This window comes from Macaca mulatta, chromosome 18, assembly GCF_049350105.2.
Source record: "Macaca mulatta isolate MMU2019108-1 chromosome 18, T2T-MMU8v2.0, whole genome shotgun sequence".
Lineage (NCBI taxonomy): Eukaryota > Metazoa > Chordata > Mammalia > Primates > Cercopithecidae > Macaca > Macaca mulatta.
The window spans coordinates 41,017,963-41,041,602 of NC_133423.1; the positions used below are offsets into that span (position 1 = coordinate 41,017,963).

The following is a 23,640-nucleotide window of genomic DNA, read 5'->3' on the forward strand; positions in this document are numbered from 1 at the left end:
TCTCCCTACAGAGTCAGCTCCTCAAAGCCCACCTGCTTCATGACATTCCCAGATGCCCGGTCAGTATGAATGACTCCTCCGACCAGACTCTCAATGTGGGCCAAAAGACCTGGAATCAGGAGTTACTTGTTACAGTTCAATGGGCAGAGAAAAGGAAATCAGAGGCAGAGCTCCCCGGAGATCATTATTCTTTGTAAATTTTCATTAAACAACTGATATATGTATTTTTATAACAAAAAAGAGAGTAAACAAAATGTTTAAGGACTCATAAACACAAATGAAAATTATTGCATTTCCACAACCCAGAAACAACAAGTAACATTTGAAAGACTTTTTTTCTGGTTGTTATTCTACCTGTATCTAGATAAAAAAGTTTAGGTGTAGGTGCAGATACAGATAATGCGTCTACCAAGAAAAAATAAAACAATACTGCACTGTGCTGTTTCTGTTTCGTTAACTGCTTGTTTCACTCGACAATGGATACTGAGCGTCTTTCCACGTCCAGAATTACCCTTCTAACATTCGGCAGGTCAGAGTCAGTCTGATGTCCATGCGGTTTCCTCCATGGATTAGATACAGAAAAAAAAAAAAAACCACCAAAGGTAAAGACCAGAGACTACCCCTAGAGCTGCCCCTGGGAGAAGCCAATCCTGCAGCACCTCCCGACTCAACACCTGTGCACAAACCCAGCTCCCTAAATGGGGGGCCAGGAGCTTCAATACCTAGACCCACTCCCACCTTCTGCTCATTCTGGCCTCAGCAAAACTTGAACCAAGGGCAGTTTAAGTTAAAGCCATAGGGCAGTTTAAGTTAAAGGGATCTGGTCGGGCACAGTGGCTCATGCTTGGTAATCCCAGCACTTTGAAAGGTGAAGGCAGGCAGATTCCTTGAGGTCAGGAGTTCAAGACTCACCTGACCAATGTGGTGAAACCCTATCTCTACTAAAAAACAAATACACAAATTAGCTGGGCATGGTGGCACATGCCTGTAATCCCAGCTACTCCAAAAAGTGGAGGTTGCAGTGAGCCGAGATCACACCACTGCACCCCACCTGGGCCACAGAGTGAGACTCTGTCTCAAAAAAAACAAAGTTAAAGGAATCTGTGCCTCAGTTCTTGAGACAGCTTAGAATTGCTGCCTGGTATGGACAGTGCACATTTCCACAAATCAGCAGTGAATTGAGAACTGCTTTTAAGGAAAACTGCTCAACATCTTCACCATCATGTTTATCAACCTCAGAGTATTCTACGGTAAGAATGTCTATTTATTCAATTCCTATAATCATATTTAGGATATATATATTATTATTAAAAAGTGGACTGCTATGAACATGTTTGCCAGATTTTTATGCATTATTATAAATGCACAATTTATCCTTTTCTTAAAGACAAATTTCTAGAGGTAGAATTGCTAGATCAAAGAAGATACCGGTTTTTTTAATAGACAGCTTTTAAAATAGGCAGTCAAGGTGGCCAAGTTTCTATCACTTTTACATTTGTGTATTAAAATGCACAAAGCACCTGGCATAGGAGATATCACGATCACGAAGGTGGTTTTCCCAGGGCGAGGCTTATCCATTGCACTCTGAATGTGCTGACCCCTGCGATTATCCCAAATGTGGGAAACTCAACTGCATAATTTATGGTAGTAGGGGACTATGTGTGTGCTCTCCTCTGATGTTTATTGAAAAGAAAAAATTTATGATTCAAAGTAAATAAAAGAAAATGCACAAAGGAACAGCCCGTACCTCACACACACGGACAAAATACAAGGCAGAGAGGGACAACCTCGTTGTCTGGATTTACAGTTCTTTGACTACTGCTGAGAACAAGTATTTCAGAAAATAGTATTTTATCTTTTTTTTTTTTTTGAATAGTGAGTTCTTGACCTTCGTCCCTGGACTCCTTGAAATCTCACCACATGTTAAACCTTAGGATAATACAAAGGACACTGATTTTCTCTACTCTGGAGAATTTCCAAGAGTTAGGAGCAAATTCCCCAGTTCCCAAGGGACCTACCCCCACTCCAGCTCACACCCCTTGCCTGCTCACCAAATTTGACTGCATAGTACAGAAGCATGGGTGTGATGGAAAAACTCCCAGCTTTTTTTTTTTAGTCTCTGGCTCTAGAACTTTGAAGCAACTCAACCTAAAGACAAGTCTACTCAAATGGCAAACCCTACCAGCCATCTCTTGGCTCCCTCCCCTCCCCTCCTCTCCCTTTAGAGCTCAGCCTCAGCTCCTGCCAGATCATGACATCTTTACTCTTCTTGCCCTAACATTCCCAGATAGTAGAAGACTTAGTCTGAAAATATATGTGTTCCGCATCTGTGTCTGCATCTGTGAAAGACAGTCAATTCAGCAGACCCTCATTGAGTGTTTGAGCATGCAGGGCCCTGAGCCCAGTGCTATTAGAGACATGGAGACTTTAAAAGAAATACATGGCTGACTGCAGTGGCTCAGGCCTGTAATCCCAACACTTTGGAAGGCTGAGGTGGATGGATTGCTTGAGGTCAGGAGTTCAAGACCAGCCTGACCAACATGGTGAAATGCTGTCTCTGCTAAAAATACAAGAAATTAGTTGGGCATGGTGGTAGGCACCTGTAATCCCAGCTACTTGGGAGGCTGAGGCGTGAGAAATGCTTGAACCCAGGTGGCGGAGGTTGCAGTGAGCTGAGATTGCACCACTGCACTCCAGCCTGGGAGACAGAGCAAGACTCCACCTCAAAAAAAAAAAAAAAAAAGGAAAGAAAGACATACATAGTCTTTGCCTTCCAGAAATTAACAATCAGGTATGTGTCTTACACTCAGAAAATGACAAATGGGTACATTTTGAAAATCCTGTAACAGAAGTAAAGACACCGTGCTGTGGGAGGCTAACTTCCAGTCTGGAAAGTTGAAGACTTCATGGAGAAAGTGGAATTTAAGCCTGATAGAAATAGGGGAAAGACAGTCCAGGAAGAAGAAACAATCTAAGGCAAAAAGATGGGGTAGTGCATTCAAGAACTGCTGAGTTCCATTTAACTGAGAGTAGTCTATCTGCAATGGACTGAAGTTTGTATCCCCCCAAACTTTGTATGTTGAAATGCTAACCCCAAAGCAAGGGTATTTGAAGATGGAGCCTTTGGGAGATGATTAGGTCATGAAGGTGGAGCCCTTATGAATGAGATTCGTGTTCTTAGAAGTGTAAACCAAAAATAAAATTCTAAGCCCCCCAATCGACTGATGAAGCCTCCTCTCAGCCAAGGGCATTCCAAAGTAAACCTGAAAAACTAGTTCAGGCCATGACAGGAAGGGGAAGTCAGACATGCTTCATTATACCCTCCTCCTTTTGGAATTCAGGCACAAATGGTCAGTGCTAACATTAAAACAGAGATCTTAAGATCGACAAAACAGACTTTTTGCAGCAATACCAAATTCCAACCTGACTCTGGTATAGCATCACATGATAAATAACAGGCTCTGAAAGAAATCACCGTATTTTACCCTAAAATTTATTTATTTGACATGTTTGAAATGGCCCTGCAAAGCTGCCTCTTGTGGGGAAAATTACTCTCTGGAGAATCCCCTTCCCCGTCCAGGTCTTTTCCCGATATAGGAGAGAATCAACTCTTTCAACCAATTGCCAATCAGAAAATCTTTGAAACCACCTGTGACCTGGAAGCCCCCACTTCGCCCTACCCCACCTGGAGTTGTCCTGCCTTTCCAAACTGAACCAACGTGCACCTTACATGCATTGATAGATGTCTGCCTGTAACTTCTGTCCCCCTAAAATGTATAAAATTAAGCTGTGACCCAACTACCTTGGGTACATGTTCTCAGGACCACGTCAGGCTGTGTCATGAGTCATGGTCCTCACATTTGGCTCAGAGGAAATCTCTTCAAATGTTTTACACAGTTTGACTCTTTTCATTGACATAAGAAGAGGCCAGAAGCCAGGTACGGTGTCACACATCTGCAGTCCCAGCTACTCGGGAGGCTAAGACAGGGGGATTGCTTGAGCCCAGGAGTTTGAGTTCAGCCTCAGCAATATAGAAAGACCCTGTCTCTAAAAAAGAAGAAGAAGCCAGAGAGCTAGTGAGCTCTCCTTTTTCTGTCTGAGGACACAGCAAAAAGATGACTGTCTATAAACCAGGAAGAGATCTCTCACTGAACCCCAACCCTGCTGGCACGCTGGTCTCAGACTTCCAGCCCCCAAAACTGTAAGAAATAAATATTTGTTGCTTAAGACACTCAGTTTATATTATGTTGTTACAGCGGGCACTGTCTAAGGAGAAGGAATAGAAGATGAAGTCAGGCAGGAAGGCAGAGGCTAAACTTTGGAGGCCTGAATGCTGGGCCAAGAAACGGGAAGTTTTATTGACAACATTTGGGCAAGGAAGACATAGTCATAAGTGATCAGATATAATTGTCCAAAACCATTTTCTTTGAGAGATTAGATACCTAACCAAGAAACACAAGAAAAGATGCAAATTGCCTACTATGCCTTAAAAAAAATAACATAACCATTGCCATTGATGTGGACAGGTTCCTGTTCATCTATGGATCATGCAACGTAACAATGGATATGCACATTGTCCCACATGTGCCATTTTAATGTGGGGATGCCATTTGCCTACAACTCAGAAAATTTTATTTGTGCTCAATCTTTATAGTTTGTTTGTGTGGGTCATTCTCTCTGAGCTGGTGTCCAAGATTTCCAGACAGAAGGAAGAGCAAGTGTACCCTCTGTGTCCAGATCCTTGAATGCATCTGAGCAGTCTTTGACCCCAACTATCCCCATGCCTTGATTTCAACCCCACAAGTGGGTCAAATGAGAACCCCTCTCCTGTCTCCCCTCTCTCTCCCCCAGTCTCCTCCTTCCAGCCCAGAAAGGGTCTTTATTGCCTTCCTGTATGATGAGAAATTGCCCTATATGACATCCTACCTAATTTCCTCTCCTATTGTTAACATGAATAAACCCAAAACTCTAATCCTCCAGGTTTGATTCCCATAAAACCCACAAACCTTACTTCTCCCAAAGAAGCTGGCTCTGCACATAAAAATCTTGCAAATGAAAGTCCTGACTATTATCGCTGAAATGCACCTGAGACCCTATCTGGGAAGTCAGGAACTGAAATTGATCTCTAGTCTTCAGTTAGATTTTGCAAAGCCCACTGTGTAGTAAATGATTTAACTTTGCCCAAAGAGAGGTCTGGCCTTTGCTATTGGCCCCTGGGAGGTCATCTCTAAGCCCTTGGAATGTCCTGCCTGATAATAGTGTCCTTGTTTTCTAAGGGACTTTGTTTTCTAAGGGACTTTGCACCAGAAAGTCCAACAGTGTGATTTATAGTGAACAACTGAGTCATATGACATCAGTTCAACCTCTAGAGAAGCTGGAACCTGAGGTCAGTCATGTGGAAAGTCGACTATGAAATCTCAGTACAAAATCTTAGACTGCCACAGTGGCTCATGCCTGTAATCCTAACACTTTGAGAGGCTGAGGTGGGAGTATCCCTTGAGGTCAGGAGTTCAAGATCAGCCTGGGCAACAGAGCAAGACTCTGTCTTTACAAAATAAATTTAAAAATTAGCCAAGCATGGTGACACACGCCTGTATTCCAAGCTACTTGGGAGGCTGAGGCTGCAGGATTGCTTGAGCCCAGGAGTTTGAGGTAACAGTGAGCTATGACTGTGCCACTGCACCACAGCCTGGGTGACAGAGCAAGACCCTGTTTCTAAAATGAAATAACCTTGGACACCCAGTGTCAGGTGAGCTTCTTGGCTGGCAGTACTCCATATGTATTACCAAACATCTTTGCTGGAAGAGTAATACTGTCCATGACACAGGGAGAAGATGGTTAAAAGCTCCATGCTTGGAATTTTCCTGGACCCTGCCCCACATATCTCTTCCCTTGGCTGATTTTCATCTGTATGCTTTCCCTGTACTAAACTGTAACCATGAGTATAACAGCTTTCAGTCAGCTCTGTGAATCCTTCCACAAAATTCTAGCAAATGACCAAACCTAGGGATTGTCTTGGGAACCCCCTGAACTTACATTTGATATCAGAAGTAAGGGTGGTCTTCGGGGCTATTTGTCTAATTCTTCACCCTCTGATAGTAGCTGCCAGAGCCTCAGTGGGAAAAGAGGACCACTGAGCAACAGAAATTACCTGTGATGAGAATTATACCAGATAATAGTTCCTAATACACACATATAAAAAGAAAACCAACAGTGCACACTAGGTGAATGCTAATAGTGAGATGCAGGCTCTGAGTAGTACCAAATTCAGAAGAAGGAACAGTGACTGTGGGTGGAAGTGGTCAGGGAAGGCTTCCTGGAGGTGGTGGGACTTGAGCTGGGATTTTGAGAATGTAGAGAAATTAAACAGGCATAGTGAAGAAGAGCATTCCAAGTAGGAAGGAATATTTATATCAGCTTTCTAAACTGACATATCGTTACAAGTCTAGAGAGGAAAGGCTACAACAGAAAATTAAGGTATTATTAGCCTTGAAAGCTTCCTGGAGTTATTTATCTCCATGGGCTCCTTCATTAGCCAATGACTGTAAAAATCTTTTCAAAATACCAAGTATCCCTTTGCTAATTTGGAACACAGAGGCAAGGATTCTATTCTTGATTCTTTGATCTTTTCCAGAGTCCATACTAAACATCTCTCTCTGAAAGAGTAGATTGGCCATGAGAAAGATGGGATCAGTGAAGACCCATGACCTTTGTACTCACAAGAAAGCCTTGGGAGTCAACGATGCTGCTGCACTGCCCAACATCAGCCATGCCAGAGGATGAAAGTGCACTGCCCATCTCCAGCAGATGCCAGTCACAGAGGATGAAAGCAAACAGTGCCCCCTAGAGGTGTGTGATGGGGCTGCCATGTGGGTAAGGAAAAGCTTTAAGGCTGCAAGCTTGATGTAAAATCGCTGGCTCTGATAAGAGAAATTACAGAGCATGGGTTCCTATACTGAAGGCCATAACATAATTAAGGCTAAGGAAACCAGGCATCTTGGTGCATGCCAGTAGTCCCAGCTACTCAGGAGGCTGAAGTGGGAGGATCGCTTGAGGCCAGGAATTCAAGGTTGAAGTGAGCTGTGATCATGCCACCACACTCCAGCCTGGATGACAGAGTAAGACCCTGTCTCAAAAATAAATAAATAAATAAGAAAGCTAAGGAATCCCCCTACACACACTCACACACACACACACACACACAGTGAAATTCTTCCAAGTATTCTCACCCAACCTGGATAAACGGACTGTTTTCCATCTGTTCTCTCCAAAACACTAAAGGAAACATAGGAAATAGAATTTTTCCCTTCTATTTGTATTCTTTCTATTCCAATTCTTTCTATTTTCTGTCTACTTATAGCATTTATTTCTGTTCTATTGTTTTGTATCCAAAACAATATAGAAAATAGAATTTCCCTTTTCAACATGACATAACTTTTTAGGGAGATCACGAACCTCCTTAGAATTTGATTTTAAAAATCCTGAACTCTTACCCTAACAGCGCACATACACACACACACACACACACACACACACACACACGAGAGAGAGAGAGACAGTTTTGTGCAAAACTCTAGATATCTCCAAAATCCCCCTGCCTCACAGGACCAAAATGTGATCCTGACATCCAGTGGGAAGTCCCTTCTTTATGGTGTTCGTTACTTTACGTCTGTCAGGAGTTTGTGAATTTTGGCTATGTCATAGTGTCCGTGTGGTCATTTACTTGTGAAAGACTTTGGTATGAGCTATGTAATGTGTCAAGGGTGATTTGTTAGCATATGAAGAGCCCCAAGCAAAACTCCACAATCCAGCAGTGACTACTCAGCCCCTCAAATACTGATCCACGCCACAGGTTTGTAAAATAGCCTGAAGGATGTTCAAAACAATTGACACTGGCTAAATGAGTGATGTTCAAGAATAAGGTTGCCATAAAAATGATCCAGGCCCCTTGAAAACATTAATACTAAATAAGCCAGACACAAAGGGACAAATATTATATGATTCAACTGATAGGAGGTAGTTGGAATAGTCAAATTCATAGAGGCAAAAGTACAATGGTGGTTTCCCAGGGCTGGGAATAAGGGAGAAAGGGGAGTTATTTTCTAATGGAAGTAGGGTTTCAGTTTGGGACAATAAAGAAGTTATGGAGACGCATGGTGGTGCTGGTCGCACAACACTGTGAATGTACCTAATGTCACAAAACTATATACTTAAAAATGGTTCAAATGGTAAATCTTATGTATATTTTATCACAATGAGAAAAATTTACGCAAACCCTCCCATGCCTGCATGAATGAAGTATAAGGAACAGGCAAGCCCAGGACCTAATACCGTTGGAGAAAACATTAGAGAAAGTGTCTGTCTCCACAATTTAGGGACTCCAACCAAAATCTCATGTCAACATTTTAATCCAAAGTGGCTGCAATAATTTATGATAGCCAGGATGGCCAACCTTAGGCTCTGGACTTGACTTCAAAGTCATCAGAAATCATAGCATCCACTTCTAAGTAACCCTTTCATGAAGTCAGTGAGAGGGGCCTCCCCTGAGTTTAAGGAGCACAATGGATGACTGTTTTTATGCTTGTATATCTGGCAGAATTCTGTCAAAATTTTTCTTTCACTGTAACATCCCACCACTGGCCAGGTTGGGGAGAACGTTTCCCTGCTAATCTCCAGAGGCTGCTACTCTTCTAACCGAGGAACCTGACAATTGCTGAACAGACCAGAATCGCCTAAGCCACTCCCCAAGTTCAGAAGAAACTCAGCCTGGCCTTCAGTCAAGAATGCAGCAAAACAGACAGTAGCTCAGGCCTCCAGCCTGGCCCCAGCTGAGCAGACAGCTGCCCAAAAACTTCACCCTGATAGGATTGCTTTGACTTGGAGAAAAGCCACAGGATTTTTAGAGTCCCATCTTGTCTCCACCCAGACTCAATAAGAGAAACTGTAGCCATACCAAGACCAGTTGCTGGGGAATATAAGGGAAAAAAGGAAAAAGACTATCTACTTAATTAAGGCGCTAACTCAGTTATTTATCAGGAAATCTAAGTGCATGCTGCAGGATAGGTAAATACAGACCTTAAATACAAAATGTTACACACTGTATCATAACTAAGTTAGAGCTCATAAAGATTAGAAAATGGTTAATTCTCAAATTTCAGGAGCATTGCATCCTAAAAGAACAAGGAGTGAGGGAGGGGGGAGGGGGGAGGGATTGCATTGGGAGTTATACCTGATGTAAATGACGAGTTGATGGGTGCAGCACACCAACATGACACAAGTATACATATGTAACAAACCTGCACGTTATGCACATGTACCCTACAACTTAAAGTATAATAATAATAAATAAATTTTTTTTAAAAAAGTAAAATAATCCTGTGGATTAAGATTACGATCCACAGGATTATTTTACTTTTTCTTTCTGTGCTAAATCTCTTAAAAAAAAAAAAAAATGTTATTCTATGCTAAAAAAAAAAAAAAAAAAAAAAAGAACAAGGAGTGAAACTGCAACAGTCAACCCAAATGAACTTCAGGTATGAATTTGTTAGCTCTTTCAGTTACCAGGAAATATTTACTGAACGTGTACAATATACCAGCCAGCTCTGAGATAGCATGCAGGAATAAGGGTGGCGTGGTCTTTTTTTTTTTTTTTTTTTTTTCTGTTTCCATAGGAGCTTATGGTTATTAAAAGGAAAGCAGAAACACAAAAAATAATTTTGTGGTTACAGTGTTTTTTTTTTCCTACAATGCTTTGGTGTCAGAACCAAATATGAGGATTTTCCATACTAACAGTCAATTCTCCAACACAAACTAGGTGGCCTACAACTCAACTCAATTCAATACTGACATTAACTACCCGGACTCCACAGGTTTAAGGACTGAGATCCACAACACTGTCCCCACCTCAGGCGCCAATTGCAATTTCCGGGTTACTCACACTTCTTTCCAACTTGGCAACAAAGTTCCAGGTTCCCATAAGCCCGTTTAATAAAGTGCCAGAACAGCTGGCAGAACTCAGGAAAGCAATTTGCTTACATTTACCAAGATACAACTCAGGAACAGCCAAATGGAGGAGATGCATAGAGCAGGATATGAAGGGGGTGGCAGGGGTGGTGCACAGAGCTTCCATGCCCTCTTCAGGTGTGCCACCCTCCCAGCACCTTGATGAGTCCACCACCCAGAAGCTCTCTGGATTGTTCAGTAGTGTTTATAGCGCTCAATCACCAGCACTGACCTCTTCCCTTCTCAAAGTCGGCAGGTGGGGCTGAAAGTTCCAACCCACTAAGCACTTGCTCCTTCCGGTGACCAGCCTCGTCCTGAGGCCACCTAGTGGTCCCACTATAAGCCACCTCCTTAGCATAAACTCAGGTGTGATGGAAAGGGGTTTGTTATGAATAACAAAAGACACTCCCCTCACTCAGAAAATGCCAAGGGTTTTAGTGGCTCCATGCCAGAAACTGGGGACAAAAACCAAATATACTTTTGTATTAATGCACAGTGGTCAAATAAAATATTCAAGGTGGGCTCTGTGGGGGTGCAAAGGAGGATGAGATAATTTTATTGAGGGTGATGAGTTGGAAAAAGCCTCATACAGGAGGCTGTGACTATGTTTTAAAAGATAATAGGTGTTCACTGGACAGACAATGGAAGGAATGGCAAAGGGACCAAGAACAAGGAAATGGCCCAGTGCCACACACTGGGACATGGCAGGAGCTCATAAGAAGAACCACAGGAGCTCCTGGCCAGTCTCCTTGATTCCAGCTTGGCCCCCATTCACCACTTAAAAGCCAAAGGAGCTGTACTTTTTTTCCTGAGATGCAATCATGCTCTGTTGCTTAGGCTGGAGTGCAGTGGCACAATCTCAGCTCACTGCAACCTCCGCCTCCCTGGTTCAAGCGATTCTTCAGCCTCCCGAGTAGCTGGAACTACAGGCAAGCGCCATCATGCCCGGCTAATTTTTGTATTTTTAGTAGAGACGGGGTTTCGCTATATTGGCCCAGATGGTCTTGAACTCCTGACCTCATGATCCACCCACCTCGACCTCCCAAAGTTCTGGGATTACAGGCGTGAGCCACCTCGCCCAGCTCGCCAGAGGAACTTTTAAAAACTATATCAAATGAGCTGAGCGTGGTGGCTCATGCCTGTAATCCCAGCACTTTGGGAGGCCCAGGCAGGCAGAGTCATGGAGATCAAGAGTTGGAGACCACCCTGGGCAACATGGTGAAACCCCGTCTCTACTAAAAATATAAAAATTAGCCAGGAGTGGTGGCAGGCGTCTATAATCTCAGTTACTCAGGAGGCTGAGGCAGAAGAATCACTTGAACCCAGGAGGCAGAGGATGCAGTGAGCAGAGATCACACCACTGCACTCCAGCCTGGGCAACAGCGGGAGACTGCTTCAAGAAAGAAAAAAGAAAAAAAAAAAAAAACACTGTCAAATGGCCGGGCACAGTGGCTCACATGGTGGAAGGATGATCACTCAAGGCCAGGAGTTCAAGACCAGCCTGGACAACACAGAGAGACTCCCAACTCCACAAAAAAAAAAAATTAATTTTTTACCTAAAAAAACAAAAAAGCTATATCAAATTTTATCACTCTTCTGCTTTCAACTCTCCAAGGATTTTCCATGCCACATTAAATAAACTCCAAACTCTTTACCCCGGTCAATAAGCCCCTACGATCTGCCCCCTGCCTATTTCTCTGTCATAAAGTAACCATGTTTTTTCCCTTTGTTGGCTCTGTGAAAGATGCAGATACCAGGACGAAATCGCTTTTGTGAGACCCAGGCAAAATAGGGCCAGGAAGAGAAGGTGTGAAGGAGAGAGGACTCCCACTTACACATCTGAGATAAGAACTCTTTCCAAGGACTTTCTAAAAACCCCATAAGAAACCCTTTCACATCCTTCACGCATCTCCTGGTTTGATAAGGTTTATCACTAGACACTCTGAAGGACTGCAGTAATTCAGATAAGATGTTCTCTGAAGAACACTTGCCCAGTAACAAGATCTCCACCAATGAACTGACAACTCTGGCTTTGAACCTCAGGAACCAATGAACTCTGTTTCTAAGCAGCTTATGTAAATCTCTTTTTGCTAATAAAAGCTCCTCTTATCCTTCCCTCAATGCACTGGTGGTTTGCCATTCCATGCATTCTGAATTATAATCCTTATTTCTTATTCCTGATTAAACTCAACATATTTAGGGATAATTTTCTCATGTCTTTTTTTAGGTTGACAGCTCCATTCTAGCTTAATTGGGCCTCATGACTGTTCCTCAAACGCACCATGCATTTTCGCATCTCACCATCTTTGTGCTTGCGGTACCCCCAGTTAGCAGTGGAGGACCTTGTCAATGGCGCAAGAAGTTTGGAGGCAGGATAATGAAGTGGTTGACAGCACAGACTCTGATTTCAGATTTCCTTGGTGCAAAGCCTCGCTCTTCCTCTTATTAGCTGTGATAAATTATTTAACTTCTCTTTGTCTTGCTTTCCTCATCTGTAGGATAGAGACGCTAAACAAAAATAGCATTTACATCACAGGGTTATTGAAAAAATCAGATGAGTTAATTCACGCAAAGCATTTAATATAATGTCTGGAATATATCATAGATGTCAGAGTACTTCTTTTTCTATAGGTGAAGCTGAAACACATTGAAGAATTTTGTTTCACTGCTGTTGTTTTAGTTTAGTTTTGGCTTTTTAATTCTTTTTAATTTTTTGAAATAGAATCTCACTCCATTGCCCAGGCTGGAGTGCAGTGGTGCAACCTTGGCTCACTGCAAACTTCGCCTCCCAGGTTCAGGCAATTCTCATGCCTCAGCCTCCCAAGTAGCTGGAACTATAGGCATGCACCACCAGACCCAGCTAATTTTTGTATTTTTAGTAGAGATGGGGTTTCACCATGCTAGCCAGGCTGGTCTTGAACTCCTGACCTCAAGTGATCCTCCTACCTGGGCCTCCCAAAGTGCTGTGATTACAGGCATGAGCCACTGCACCCGGCCTCTTAATTTTTAATTTTTGTGGGTACATAGTAGATGCATACATTTATGGGGTACACGAGGGTTTTGATATAGGCATTCAATGTGAAATAAGCACATCATGGAGAATGGGGTGTCCATTCTCCAGAGCATTCATCCTTTAAGTTACAAACAATCCAATTACACTCTTCTAGTTATTTTTAAATGTACAGTTAAGTTATTATTAACTATAGGCACCTTGTTGTTCTATCAAATAGTATGTCTTATTCATTCTTTCTCTTTTTTTTAACCCATTAATCATCCCCACCTTTCCCCAGCTCCCCACTACCCTTCCCAGCCTCTGGTAACCATCCTTCTACTCTCTATGTCCATGAGCCCAATAGTTTTGATTTTTTAGATCCTATAAATAACTGAGAACATGTGATGTTTGTCTTTCTGTGCCTAGTTTATTTCATTCAGTGATCTCCAGTTCCATCCAGGTTGTTGCAAATGACTGGATCTCATTCTTTTTTGTGGCTGAATCGTACTCCATTGTGTATATGTACCACATTTTCCTTGTCAAATAATCTGTTGATAGACACTTAGGCTACTTCCAAATCTTAGCTATAATAAACAGTGCAGCAACAAACATAGGAGTGCAGATACCTCTTCCATATACTGATTTTCTTTCTTTTGGGTATATAGCCAACAGTGGAATTGATGGGTCATATGGTAGCTCAATTTTTAGTTTTTTGAGAAACTTCCAAACTGTTCTCCATAGTGGTTGTGCTAATTTACATTCCTACCAACAGTATGTGAAGGTTCCTTTTCTCCACATCCTCACCAACACTTGTTATTGCCTGTCTTTTGGATATAACCCATTTTAACTGGAGTGAGATGATACCCCATTGTAGTTTTGATTTACATTTCTCTGATGATCCATGATGTTGAGCACTTTTTCATATGCCTGTTTGCCATTTGTACGTCTTCTTTTGAGAAATAGCTATCCAAATATTTTGCCCATTTTTTTATTGGATTATTAGATTCTTTCCTGTAGAGTTGTTTGAGCTCCTTATATATTCTGATTACTAATGTCTTGTCAGATGAGTAGTTTACAAATATTTTCTCCCATTCTGTGGGTTGTCTCTTCACTTTGTTCATTGTTTCCTTTGCTGTGCAAAAGCTTTTTAACTTGATGTGATCCCATTTGTTCATTTTTGCTTTGGTTGCCTGTGCTTGTGGGATATTACTCAAGAAATTTCTGCCCAGACAAAAGTCCTGAAGATTTTCCCCAATGTTTCCTTGTAGTAGTTTCATAGTTTGAGGTCTTAAAGTCTTTAATCCATTTTGATTTTATTTTTGTACATGGCTAGAGATAGGGGTCTAGTTTCATTCTTCTATGGATATCCAGTCATCCCAGCCATGGTTTATTGAAGAGACTGTCTTTTCCCCCAGTATTGGTTCTTGGCACCTTTGTAGAACTTGAGTTCACACATTGAAGAATTCTGAACAACAGAGTAAAATAAAGTCAGTTTTCTACTTTATTATGTCTATGATTGAGAGTGGAGAGAATGGAGGATAGATTTGAACAATAAGAAGCTTTTGTATTCCTTTATTCAGCAAACTGATTCTAGATAATGTGCTAGATGCTGGGAGAGTCATTGTTATGGTTTTGGATTTTCTAGGCCTGGGTTCTTCTTAATTGAAAAGAGGAAAAGGACACTCAACTGGAAGTTGCGACCTAGATTCTGATCTTTATCTGAAAATGGGTGATATGGTTTGGCTGTGTCCCCACCCAAATTTTATCTTGAATTGTAGCTCCCATAATCCCCACATGTCATGGGAGGGACCCAGTGGGAGGTAACTGAATCATGGGGGTGGGTCTTTCCCATGTTGTTCTCGTGATAGTGGACAAGTCTCATGAGAGCTGATGGTCTTCTAAAGGGCAGTTCTTCTGCACACAGTCTCTTGCCTGCCACCATGTAAGACATGCCTTTGCTTCTCCTTCACCTTCTGCCATGATTGTGAGGCCTTCCCAGTCATGTGAACTGTGAGTTCATTAAATCTCTTTTTCTTTATAAATTACCCAGTCTCAGGTATTTGTATTTCTACATCAAGTATGAAAATGAACTAATACAAAAGGGATGGTCATACCTTCCCTAATTAAGGGAGGAGACCACCCCTCCTATCATCTTATGCCCAATTTCTGCCTCCCAAGAAAGAAGAAGTAAAAACTAAAAGGCAGAAATGAAATCCATGAGCAGACAGCCCGGTGCCACACCCTGGGCCTGGTAGTTAAAGATCGACCCCTGACCTAATCGTTTGTGTTATCTATAGATTACAGACATTGTATAGAAAAGCACTGTGAAAATCCCTGTCCTGTTCTGTTCTGTTCTAATTACCGGTACATGCAGCCCCCAGTCACATACCCCCTGCTTGCTCAATCGGTCACGATCCTCTCACACGGACCCCCTTAGAGTTGTGAGCCCTTAAAAGGGACAGGAATTGCTCACTTGGTGAGCTCAGTTGTTGGAGACATGAGTCTTGCCGAAGCTCTTAGCCGAATAAAGCCCTTCCTTCTTTAACTCAGTGTCTGAGGGGTTTTCTCTGCAGCTTGTCCTGCTACATAACGACCTCACAGAATTGCTGTGTATATAAAATAAGATACTTGACTTGGAGGCCCAAGGAAAGACTTCACTCTTATTCTGGATAGGTTGCTGTTATTTTGGGTTTTTAAAAATAAAAGTAGTATATCCTCATGGACAAAAATTCAAATAGTATAATAAGGTATAAAATCAGAAATTAAAGTCCTCTTTTTCCTGCTCAGCCCATCCTTAACCCATATTTTCTCTACCCAAAAAGTAGTCACACTTTAATAGTTTTTTTGTTGTTTTTTGTTGGTTTGTTTTTGTTTTTGAGACAGAGTTTCACTCTTGTTGCCCAGGCTGGAGTGCAATGGCGTGATCTCTGCTCACCACAACCTCCACCTCCCGGGTTCAAGAGATTTGCCTGCCTCAGCTTCCCAAGTAGCTGGGATTACAGGCATGCACCACCATTCCCGGCTAATTTTGTATTTTTAATAGAGATAGGGTTTCTGCATGTTGGTCAAGCTGGTCTCAAGCTCTCGACTTCAGATAATCCGCCCACCTCAGCCTCCCAAAGTGCTGGGATTACAGGCGTGAGCCACCATGCCCAGCCCTACTTTAACAGTTTTTTCTGCAGCCTCTCTGAAAAAAAAAAAAAAAAAACAACTTGCACATATCTGTACTTCACATGCCTGTGCCTTTAAATTTTTACATACATGGGATTGTAGAGGTTTTAAAACATAAATCCTAAATTGTTTGACACTCATTGTATCAAAAGGCAAAGTCTAAATTCCCTCCCCTTGAATCTGGGCTCACTGACTGCTTAACTCAAGTTCAAACAGAATATAGTACAAGTGATGCTGTGCCAAGTGCTTGGACCAAGACTTCAAAAACTGGTAGCTTCCATTTCCTGTGCCTTGAGATGCTTGTTCTCAGAACTCAGCCACATGCTGTGAGCAAGCAGGACAACCACATAAAGATGCCCCATTCAAGCCAACAGCCAACATCAACTACAAGATGTGTGAACAAGAAAGCCTTCAGGCCGGGCGCGGTGGCTCAAGCCTGTAATCCCAGCACTTTGGGAGGCCGAGACGGGCGGATCACAAGATCAGGAGATCGAGACCATCCTGGCTAACATGGTGAAACCCCGTCTCTACTAAAAATACAAAAAAACTAGCCGGGCGAGGTGGCGGGCGCCTGTAGTCCCAGCTACTCGGGAGGCTGAGGCAGGAGAATGGCGTAAACCTGGGAGGCGGAGCTTGCAGTGAGCTGAGATCCGGCCACTGAACTCCAGCCTGGGCGACAGAGCGAGACTCCGTCTCAAAAAAAAAAAAAAAAAGAAAGCCTTCATGTGATTCCATCTCTAAACATTAGGTCACCCCCAACCTCTAAGCCATCCTGCTAACTCCAGGTGGAACAAGACAAGCTGTTCCTGCCAAGCCCTCCTAATTTGAAGGTTTGCAAGCATAACTAATAATTGTAGTTTGAAGTCACTAAGTTTGGGATGATTTTTATGCAGCAATAGACAACTGGAGCAGTGATCATAGTTTGCCCTCTGCTCTGAATATTACATTTTTGTTTTTAATAAATACCTTGGAGATCTTTCAGTAATAACACATACATACCTAAATAGCTTATTTTCATAACCTAGCCTTCCATTACATAGATGTTCCATATTAAATCAATCAATATTCTATTAATGAGCAGTTAGGTTATTTTCAGGGTTTTAGCATTACAAACAACACTGAAATGAGCATTTTAGCATATTTTGGGATATATCTGTAGGATAAATTTCTAATAGTTAAATGCTGGATCAAAAGGAATAAGCATTTAAAATTTTGATAGCTATGACCAAATTCCATATCCCTCTCTCCAAATATAATAAGGGCTGCATCAGTTTATGCTCCTACCTATTTTTCTATGTCTTTAGCATTGGATTTACCTTGGAGTTTTGAATTTTTGCGAATCTAATATTTTTTAGAAAGTTACCTAATAATTGTTTTGTTTGCATTCCTTTAATTATGGTTGAGAACATTCTGGTTCAAATTCTCTGAAGAAGCACAAGGCAAATTCAGTTTTAGTTCATTTGGAGGTTCTTTCGGTTTGCTTGGGTTTTTTTTTTTTTTTTAGAGACAGGGTCTCACTATGTTGACCAGGCTGGTTTTGAACTCCTGGCCTCAAGTGATCCTCCCCCTGCTCGGCCTTTCAAAGTGCTGGGACTACAGGCATGAGTCGCTGCCCCTGGCCTTAATTTTGGAAAAACAGTCATATACTACCTGACGCTTGGAGAAGATAGGATTGCCCCAAAGGAACCCTGAAGACATCTCCTCTTCTTTCTTCCTCAGAGAACCCCAGTTTGTTCAGGTATTGGGGGACCATGTGTTTTAGGGGAAGCTGGGATTATACCTACCCAGAAACTGACCTTTGATTACCCTAAGCCAGATGTTCTCAAACTTTTTGATCTCCACATCCCTTTAAACCCTTAAAAATCATTGAACATCTCCAAAGCATTTTATGAGGATTATACCTATTGATATTTACTGTATAAGAAATTAAAACTGAGAAATTTAAAAGCATTTATTAATTCATTAAAAATAACAGTAATAAACAATTACATGCTAAAATATTTTATGAAAAATAACTATAGTTTTCTGAAGAAAAAAGTGTAGCAAGAAAACAGACAATGTTTTACATTTTTGCAAATTAATATCTGGCTTAATAGAAGACACTTGGATTCTCTGCTTCTGCATTCAATCTGTTGCAATATTGTTTTTGCTGAAATAAAGAGAATCTAGCTTAACTCAAATGTATTTTAATAGTTTTTAAATAATTGTGGATATTCTTCCCTAATACTACACTAAAATTTGACAAGTAATGTATTCTTTTTTTGCCTTAAACAGCAGACATTTATTTTCTCAGAGTTCTGGAGGCTGGAGGTCCAAGATGAAGGTGCCAGCAGAGCTCGTTTCTGGAGGGGCTCTCTTTCCAGTCTGCAGAAGACGACTTCTCACTGTGACCCCACCCAGTTTTTCCTCCCTACGCACTGGACAGCAAGAGCCCAAGAAGTGATTTATTCTTAGCAGTTAGTAGTGATGTTGAATCAGAAACCAAATCACTAAGCTTTTCATATGTGTTACATTAAAATCTACTGCTCTCTCTTGAACTTTGAAATTTGTATCCATGCATGATTGTGTAACATCACGCTCTGGTCATTCAAGACATCAGTTTACTGAATGATACAGATCTAATGTTGATGAGTTTCATTATACAATATCAAAAAAACCGCACTTATTTACATCACTACCATTCTAAACATAGGTCTTTCAGGTTTGGGAAGTTGTCAAGAACACAGTGGCAGCTATAAGTTTTTTAATTTTTTTTTTTTTTTTTTTTTTGAGACAGGGTCTCACCTGTCACCCAGGGTGGAGTGCAGTGGCATGATCATAACTCACTGCAGCCTTAAACACCCGAGCTGAGGTGATTCTCCCACCTCAGCCTCCCTAGTAGCTGGGACCACAGGCACACACTACCATAACCAGCTAATTTTTTTTATTATTTCTGTAGAGACAGGGTCTCCATATGTTGCCCAGGCTGGTCTCAAACTCCTAGGCTCAAGTGATCTTCTCACCTCTCAAAGGGCTGGGATTATAGGCATGAGCCACCACACCTGGTCTTGAAATTCTAATTGTTGCTTAAAAGTCTAATTCTCGGCCAGGCACGGTGGCTCACGCCCGTAATCCCAGCACTTTGGGGGGCCAAGGTAGGCAGATCACTTGAGCCCAGGAGTTTGAGACCAACCTGGGCAACATGGAGAAACCATGTCTGTACTAAAAATATAAAAACTAGCCAGGCGTGGTGGTGCTCGCCTGTAGTCCCAGCTACTCCAGAGGCTGAGGTGGGAGGATCACCTGAGCCCAGGATGCAGAGGTTGCAGTGAGCTGAGATCACACCAGGTCACTGCACTCCAGCTTGGGCCACAGAGTGAGATCTTGTCTCAAGAAAAAAATCTCTAATTCTCATTGACAATATACTTTGTTAGTTGTTTGCCTGTTAATTAACTGTATATATTTAAGGTATACCACACAATGTTATAAGATACATATATAGTAAAATGGTGACTACAGTGAAAGAAGTTAACATAGCCATCATCTCCCATAGTTATCTTTTTCTTTTCCCTGTGGCCAGAACAACTATAATCTACTCCTTTAGCCAAAAATCAGAATACAATACACTCCTCATGTTGTACATTAGAGCTTTAAACTCGTTCCTTCTACATAGGTGCTATTTTGTATCCTTTACTTACATCTCCCTATTTCCTATCCTCCATCCTGCCCCTGGTAGCCACTGTTTTATTCTCTATGTCTGCATATTTGACCGTTTTTTTAGATTCCACATCCATGTGAGATCATGCGATATTTTTCTTTCTGTGGCTGGCATATTTCACTTGCCATAATGTTCTCTAGGTTCATTCACGTTGTTGTAAATGGCAGGATCTCCTTATTTATTTATTTAATCTTTTTTTTTTTTTTTTTTTTAGACGGAGTCTCACTCTGTCGCCCAGGTTGGAGTGCAGTGGTGCAATCTCAGCTCACTGCAACCTCTGCCTCCCAAGTTCAAGCGATTCTCCTGCCTCAGCCTCTGAGTAGTTGGTATTACAGGCACCTGCCACTATGCCCAGCTAATTTTTTGTATTTTTAGTAGAGACGGGTTTCACCATGTTGGCCGGGCTGACCTCAAACTCCTGACCTCGTGACTCGCCAGCCTCCGCCTCCCAAAGTGCTGGGATTACAGGTGTAAGCCACCGCGCCCGGCCTAATCTTTTTTTTTAATAGAGATGGGGGTCTGAGTATGTTGCCCAGGCTTGTCTCAAACTCCTGGGCTCAAGTGATTTCCCCCACCTCATCCTCCCAAGGTGCTAGGATTGCAAGTGTGAGCCACCATGCCCGGCCTCCTCCATTTTAAAACTGAATAGTATATGCCTCAGTTTCTTTATCTATGACAGACGCTTACATTTTTCCCACATCTTGGCTGTTGAGAATAATGCTGCAATGAACATGAGTGTGCAGATTTATTTACGAGGTGGTCATTTCATTTTCTTTGGGTATATACTTAGAAAATGAGGTTCTGAGTCAAATGGTAATTCTATTTTTAATTTCTTTAGGTACCCCATAGTGTTTTCCATAATGGATGCACCAATCTACATTCCCACCAAGAGTGTACAAAGGTTCCCTTTTCACTCCAGCCTTGCCAACACGTAGAGTGCCAACACTCCAGCCTGTTCTCTCTTACCTTTTTGATAACAGCCATTTTAACGGGTGTGAGGTGACAGTTCATAGTGGTTTTCACTTCCATTTCCCTGAGAGTTCGTGATGTTGAGCATCTTTTCATACATGAACCTGTTAGCCATTTGTATATCTTCTTTGGAAAAACAGCTATTCAGATCCTTTGGCCATTTTTTAATCTGGTTATATGTTTTCTTGCAGTTGAGTTATACAAGTTCTTTATAAAATTTGGATATATTAACCCCTTATCAGATATATGGTGTGAAAATATTTTTTACCAATCTGTAAGATGCCTTTTCATTTTGTTGATTAGTTATTTATTTTCCTTGAAGTGACAGGTTGACTTTGTTCATTTTTAAGAAAATATCTGCCAAATGCCCAAGTCTGAATAGCCATAGTTTGTCTGACATTTGTTCTTTCAAGTAAAAATGGTGTTCCAGGAGAAAACAAACAAACAACTAAAAACGATTGCTAGTCTAGCTGGCAACTCAAACAAATGCAAAAGTGCTCCTTCTCGAGAAAATCCCCACACAGGTTGTTTTGTCTTGGTTTGCAGCAGAAGTGCTGTAATGCTTAATATTTAAAATAAGTGTGTTCAAAGTTTGTACTTTATTAAAATTAGAGTTTTTGCCACTTCATCAAGGAATTCACAGGTGGAATGGGCTTTTTTAAAACTGATATAGCTTGATGCCACTACCTTGACTCACGATAAGGTACCAGCTGTATCCACCATTGATTTTGAACCACCAGCAATAGTCAATACAGTGGGAAAGTCATATTATAATGGAAAAGGCAAAATAATAAATTATGAAAAATTTTTACATTGCAGATCCCCTAAAATGGTCTCAGGATCCCCAAGATAGATCAGTATGCAGACCGCTGATCTAAGCCAATCACAGTAGATCACTTTGCCTTGCTATTGATTGGTGCAATTCCAGCCAATGAGATATGAAAAGAAATCTTCTGGGGATTCTGGGAAAGTTCTCCATACCCCTTCCATGCAGTTCTTCTTTCTTCCTTCCACGTGGTTCTGATGGGACTGCCAATCAAAAAATGGTCTCAAGAATGGGTTGGAGGTAGGTTCTATTCCAGCCTTTGGTTGATGGTGTGTGCAGATAAAATGCTTAGAGCCATCTTGAAATCATAAGAGGGCAAACCTGAGGTCAAATTTCAAAACTTCAAGAGTGGCAGAGCGAAAAGAGAATAATGGAAGAGACTGAATCTTTTATAACATGACTGACTTTCTAATCAATCCTAGAGCCTCATTACCTCCAGTCTTACTATGTAAGATAACAATTTTTTTTTTGTTTAATAAATATTCATTGTGCTCTTCTGTTACTTGTAGCTGATACCAAGAGGAAAGTATCAGAAGGGCACACGATGGGCTAGGCCCCTCACTCATTATGGGATCTTGGAAAGTCATTTCATTGTTCTCCCACTGTTCAAGGTGGAAGTTGGGTTAAATAATATCAAATGACCCTTCCTATGGCTTTTAATAGGTTTGCTATTACTTCAGCTAGAGATTTGGTAACTTAGAGACTTGCAACATACTTATCTAAGCTAGCCTTTTTTGGCTAAGTCAATAAGAGAGTTATTCCTGTTAGATTTAGGTAGTTTTTCTTCCTGCCACTGATGTTCCTTGAAACTGCTCTGAGGATTGACCTGCTTTAGAAGGCTTGAGATAACAGGTGTGGCTACCTCATGTCAAAGTGTGGGTTATGCTATTAAAAGGCCTGTTCCAGAACTGATAAAAGCTGCCTCTCCACAAGAAATCTCAGAACTTCTGTAAGTTATAGCCTTTTATCTTCCTATGGGGAAAGTTATCAGACATAAACTGTTGAAGGCTATAGCATGTAGAGTGCTTGAAACATATGCTTGGGGAGGTCTGTTCATGGGTTAGGCAACAGTAAAATAGTTAAAGGATTGTAGACCTTAAAGAAAATGGTCCTGTATTACTAGAACAAACTACTCAGGTCAACTTCACTCTAAATCACTTTTGTTTTTCAGTAGGAAATAGCTTGCTTAGCTGTGATTGCCTTTGGTTAGTGTTATTATAAACCATATTCTTTCATTTTTATCTCTCAAGCAGGTGGTCCCTGGAAAATTTCTGAATTGAATATGAATTCCAGATGATGTCTTGTGGAACACTGGCCAAAGCCATTGAAGTTCTATAGGAGGGCACTTGGTTTAGAACACCATTTAAGAAGCAAGATTGATCAAACAATTGGAGCATTATAAATGCTTGGTGGCTGACAAGCTTAGTGCATTTTGCTAAGAAATTCTCCCAGCAAATCAGGAATGATTGACTCTTGAACCTCTGGACATAGCAGTTTATTCTTGCAGTCTAGCACATGAGAGTTTGTTAAGAGCTTTTCTTAATCAGAGAATCCTTGGAATTTTTATAATCTTCCCTTACCAGAGGGAAGCTTTGTCTGAGTAGATGTTTAGTATCTCTTTGAGCTGTCTTCTCCCCATTCCCCCACACCTCCCACCCAGACTTTACCAGAAGGGCAGAAGGACAGTTAATTAGCTTTGTTGTGGCTGGAATCAGAAGTAATGAAGATGATTCTTATTTTCATGGTAGCTCCCAGCTTCTTTGGAAATACATAAAGAATTCTATTTTTAAAGTTCCTGCAGTTGGGCTATTTTAATAATATAAGATCTTAAAAGCTGATTCCTACCATAATTGTCTATTTGTCTATCTCTTCCACTATATTGAGTTACTGAATGAGAGGAGCTATCTTTTATTTCTATGACTGGAAGTATTTGGTCATAACGGAGAATCAATAGATTTTTTGAATAAATAACTGGGTCTGAAT

The 23,640-nt window shown here is 41.4% G+C and overlaps 1 non-coding gene across 1 annotated transcript; it reads left to right on the forward strand.

The window, feature by feature from the left end:
* Positions 1-1,512: 1,512 nt before the first annotated feature.
* LOC114673913 (U1 spliceosomal RNA) lies at positions 1,513-1,676 on the forward strand. Its single transcript, XR_003724759.1, has one exon. It is a non-coding gene; the product is annotated as a U1 spliceosomal RNA (small nuclear RNA).
* The last annotated feature ends 21,964 nt before the right edge of the window (positions 1,677-23,640 follow it).